We start from the raw sequence: 6000 nt of genomic DNA, 5'->3' as shown, positions 1-6000 counted from the left end.
CAGCTGTGGAATATATGATTATTATTGTGAATCATCTGTACTCCTTCATGCTTTATGTCTTCCCCAACTGTGATGGCAAATTCCAGAGGGATAATTGTCAGTGTCACAAGGCTAAAAAAATCATGCTACAGTGGTTTGAGAAGCATTTTAGCAAACTCTCAATTATGTCTTGGCCACCAAATTTGCCTCATTTGATGGAACGGAATATATCTAGGATACTACGGCATCCACACACTGCTGGCATGTAATCTATGTGAACTGCACAGACATCTGGCACCACATAGCTCTAGAAACTCTGTACATTGGCTTTTTCCATGTCACTGCAATGTATCGTTGAAAGTGATCCATGGAACATACAACTAACTAATATTTCTGAAACCAAGTTCAAAATTTCCTACAAAAAAGATGTTTCTCATCTTCTTCTCTACTTTTTATTAAAACAGCCAGAATTATTCTGTAGTGTGATTTTCATTTTACAGTTTCTGTTGTTTCTTGTAGGGATTTTAAACTTCATCAGGGTGTCAATAAGTTATGGTGTGTACTGGTACAAAGGGTACTACAGATGTTCTGCTATGTGAGATTCCAAGTCAACATGTCATAAATAGACTTTTTCCATGTGTAGACCTATCCATATAGCACTGTGGCACAAAGCTTGAGCTCTTCTTATCTACTTTACTATATGGTTGTAAATTAGCAACAACAGCTGTTGCATGGGATAAAGAAGAGATAAGTATTGTTACGATACATTTTTGCTATGGGGCTGACAGTGAAGAATTTTTTCCAAAGAAATGGGTCCCATGCTTGGAGAAGACATTCTACATCACTCTACATCTGCATAATAAATTTTCAGAGGAATAACTTCATCCTCAACAAAGCTCCCCTCAGCACCAACACTAAAAAGAATTTTGGAACACAACAGACACAAATGATAGAAGACCAGCCTCTTAAGTAAAATACAGGTGTTAAGAACCTGAAGATTGGTTCAACACCACAGTGCTTTACTAGAGATCGTCCTATTTGAGATGGTATGCCTTTGCCATTTTTCAGCCTTCCAATTGACTTAGCAACTTGTTACTGGGGGACCTATAGTTTCATGTGGCAATAACAATATTGCCACAGTGGTAACACCAGTTCCCATCAGATCACCAAAGTTAAGCACTGTCAGGCTCAGCTAGCATTTGGATGGGTAACTGACTGGGTCTGCCAAGCACTGTTGGCAAGCAGGGTGCACTCAGCCCTTCTGACACCAATTCAGGAGTAGAGAAGTAAGGGCTCCGGTTACAAAAGCTGGCAATGACCAGGAGAGCAGTGTGCTGACCACACGTCCTTCCGTATTTGCATCTAGTGAAATGTATTGGCTGAAGATGACACGTCAGTCACTCAGTACTGTTGGGATTTTCAAGACCTGTTCGGATGGAGTTCGAGTTTTTGTAGTTTAACGTTGACTCTTAAGCACAGTACAACTTGCTATTTTTCACACATACTCAAACGGTTGTCAGAGATGAAAGAAGTGATAAGTAACAGAGGAAAAATCCTTGGAATGACCAGGAATCAAACCCCAGGCCTCTGGTCTTGTTGCAACCCACACCAGCTTCTAAGATAAAAGAATTCTTGTACATGTAACAAACTGCAATTCATACTGTCCCCAGGAAAGTGTTATCCTTTGTGGGCCTCCATACTCTATGGTGGATGAATGACTGGCCCATCTTTGCAACTGCTGAGGTGCAAAGAACATGTGCATAATTCTGAAAATGGCAGACCTTGCTGTGAAGACACCTTTAACACACACAGTGAAATCCACTTTATTAACCCTATTTCCTATCACATTAACTGAAAAACACTAAATATGTTTGGAAAGTGAGAGTGCATCTGTCACAATCTGAGAATAACTACACCTATTCAGAAGAGAATGGTGGGGGTTTCCTTCACCATAAGAAGTACTTAAAACAAATAATGCTGGACAATCATTGTGATATGGTATCCAGAAAAATGCATGTCCCAAATAATAATGCATTTCAATGATTCCTTAAAGATAAAGAACTGAGAGTTAGTCAGGGTTGTAGTGGCTCTTTGGATTAAGCTATGAAGTTTTTGAACACACTCCCTAAAGAACTGATGTTGCACCACATGGCTTTGCCTCATTACAAGAGAATACTTGACTGAAAGAACTGGGATTTTCTATGTATTCATGGATCATGAAGTTTTATGAAGGGTACATCCTCCTCAGTCAGCGTTTAAAATAGGTGATTTTTACAATTTTTTTTAAAAAAATAAAGCAACCAACATAAATCTTTTTGCACATTATTTATTGATTCCTGGATAACATTTTTTGATTTTTTTAAAAATCTGTCATCATTAAGCCCCCCATTAGAGGAGTTAAATTTGCTGTGTCCACAATGAAGTGTGTACATGACCAAAGTCCTGCAGTCTCCAAATTTTATCTGAAATTGAAAAACAAACAGTTTTCTTAATCTAGAAGATACTGCACACAAAGTAGCAGCACAGTATTTTGAAATTTGAAAAAATAATAAAATGGTGGACATTTGGAAAAAAGATATAGTTCTGTCATGTGTTGTTAGCCACCTTTTCAGTAATAACGAAGGCATGAAGCAGAACAAAAAAAATTTGCCTGTTACTCCTTGCGGAAATGCCAGAGGAGTAATTCGCCCAACTTTCAGAAAGGTATTTTTATTAGTGTACCCGCGATATATTGTGTCAGCTTGGGATACAGAGAAATTCCAGCTGGATTGCAGCGCACTAATAAAGACATTTTTTTGTTTTCATTTGCTCATTAGTTACTGCAAAAAAGGTGACACAAAACCCACAACAAAACTACATATTTATTTCAAACATCTGCCATTTTATTATTTCTTCAAATTAAAAAAAAAAAACTGTGCTATTACTCCATGTGAAATAGCCCATAGATTAATAATATTTTTTGTATTTTGATTTCACATAAGATTTGCAGATTGCAGGACTTCTGTCATGGACACACCTCACTTTGGAAACTACTACTTTAACTCTTCTTCATCTACATCTACATCCATACTCTGCAAGCCACCTGACGATGTGTGGTGGAGGGGGCTTAATGATAACTGAATGCCTTAAAAATCGGAAAATGTTGTACAAGAATCAGCAAATAATGTACAAAAAGATTTTGATTGGTTCATTAGTCTTTTTTTAAAAAAAAAAATCATAAATAATGCCTATTTTATTGGCTGACCAAGGAGAATGGATCCTCAAGATGGCTGTTCCCATTTGTCAATACATATGTGACACAAATGGTTTAATGGGTAATTACAAATGCTAAATATATGTGCTGAATGTATTTGTAATTATTCTCAATGAGACTTGTTTAGTTAGTATCTTTCATATTACTTACAAAGTATAAGACCTTGAAAAATCTTTGTCGTCTTGTACTGTCGTCTCTCTCTCTCTCTCTCTCTCCTCTCCCCCCCCCCCCTTCCACACACACACACACACACACACACACACACACACACACAATTCTTTGTCTTAGTTCCCTCAGTCCACGATTTCCAATATGCTTTCCCTTGGATCAAAATTATTTAATGTCAAATTCTTTCATCTAATGTCACTGACTCAAACAACTCCTTTCTTTGTATGCTAGCCCATCAGGCTTTACAAGATTAATAAGATGTATTATCAGTGCTCAATTTCAGTGAAGCAGGACCCCTAGCTGTTTCAGCCCATCCCAGGATGTTTCTATACAGCGTGGTCAGGAACAGTCTGAAAAGCTTGTAAGGGTGTTGCAGGGTAGGTTGAGCTGTTGCAGGGTAGGTTGAGCTGAGAAAGAGCTGTCAAGAAAAAAAAATGTTGCATTGCACCATTTCTGAGTTAATTAGCATTAAAGTTAGTCAATCAGGCTGTTGGCCATACAAATTCCAGCAGCCAGCTAGAGATGATGTCACCAAATGGGTTTTTCCTTTGGTTTCCTAAAACAAAATGAGAGTGCAACAAAAACTGGACATGGGACGGCAGTAAGGATCAAACACGGGCCAAAGGCTGAGCACTCTTACTTCCATCATATACGCTGTGAGAACAACTGACACTAATTGTATATGGCAGGCTGCTTGAATCTGTGTGCACAATTGGCTAACATCAATACTAATTAACTCAGGAAAGACTCAACGTAACTATATATTTTCTTTAACAGCACAACCTACCCTGTAACACCCTTACACACTTTTCAGATTGTTTCTTGCCACCATGTATATCAAAGTTGAACATCAAAATGGACAATTAACATGCATGTGTCACCAAACAACCATATTATAGGGTTTATACTTTTTATAAAAAACAGCTACCAGCCACATGTATGGTTTAAAAAGGTTTATTATCTTCAGTCCATGACCGGTTTCGGATTTTTTCTTTACAAATCCATCTTCAGATGACAGATTACAAGCATTCTTAGTTGGACCTAGTTTTGTTTGTGTTATTCATTTGCTGCACTGGGAAAGGAAAGAAATATTTCTGTTGTCATATCGGTGATGGTATTTTTACGAAAGATTTACTTCTTTTACAAGATCTAATTGCTCATGAGATGGTTTTTATAAACATTAGTAAACTTGCAGGTTAGTGTACTTATGAGCTGTGTAGTTCTGCCTGACAAAATATTCGTGTGTTTATGTTTTCGAACGCAAGCTTAATACACTTTTCAATATGCACTATGTGAGTGCTATTCCAGTCAATGGACGTCACTTTCAACCTCATCATCTTAATTACACACGCAACACACACGAATAACGTTTACAAAACTTGGCCCAGCTTCACATTACAAACGAGAACAATATTTGCAAAGAGCTTACAGTCATAACGATGTTAACTTACAGATGCTGTATAGTCGATATGGGTACAGTAAAATATCGCTTTGCTATTGTATGAAATTAATCTAAAACGGAATAAATAAAATTACATACAAATAGGATTACAAACATTATATGTAGTTCAGAATTACTGTGTGTTACTAATTAGTTGTTACAATAGTAGGAGATAAATTCTAATATATGACATAAAATGCAATGCACATGTTTTCATTATGCAATTTTTTTCAATGACATATAAGCAGTTTTTGGGGCCTGTATACTAAATGTTTTTGATGGAATATTAGGATTAAGTTATTTTAAAAAAGTGAAAGCTTCTTCAAAGTTATTTAGGAAGGGGGTGTTAACTGACTCTGTCTGTTCATTCAAAATGAGATCAGGGAACCTATTTTTATGTCTATGAATCTCCATCTCCTCTAGGAGATTCAATGTGAAACCTTTGTCTTTGAGGTGTAATATCTGCAGATTGTTTTCTATATTCTCAACTGCATGATTGTTTTCTGCATGATGGGTGGCAAAAGCAGATTTGCTTAGGTTTTTCAGACGTAGGGCATCAAGGTGTTCCTTGAATCTTGTTTCAAAAGCTCTACCTGTTTGGCCAATGTAGAATTTAGGACAGTTGTTACACTTGAGTTTATAAATTCCAGATCTTTTGTGGGGTATGCTATTGTGTGGGAGTGAGTGTATGACTCTTTGTTGGAGTTTGTTATTGGTAGAGAAACTGACTTTGACATTCTTCTTCTTGAATAAGTTGGAAATTTCATATGAAAGTGGGCCTATATATGGTAGGGCTACATATTTTACTGATTTTTTGTCTTTCATAGTTACTGTGGCTGCTTGCAGAAGAAGCTTTCAGTTTTTTAAAATAACTTAAGCCTAATATTCCATCAAAAACATTTAGTATACAGGCCCCAAAAACTGCTTATATGTCATTGAAAAAAATTGCATAATGAAAACATGTGCATTGCATTTTATGTCATATATTAGAATTTATCTCCTACTATTGTAACAACTAATTAGTAACACACAGTAATTCTGTACTACATATAATGTTTGTAATCTTATTTGTATGTAATTTTATTTATTCCGTTTTAGATTAATTTCATACAATAGCAAAGCGATATTTTACTGTACCCATATCGACTATACAGCATCT

This window comes from Schistocerca piceifrons, chromosome X (assembly GCF_021461385.2).
Source record: "Schistocerca piceifrons isolate TAMUIC-IGC-003096 chromosome X, iqSchPice1.1, whole genome shotgun sequence".
NCBI classification, from domain to species: Eukaryota; Metazoa; Arthropoda; class Insecta; order Orthoptera; family Acrididae; genus Schistocerca; species Schistocerca piceifrons.
This window is presented reverse-complemented; position numbering follows the sequence as displayed.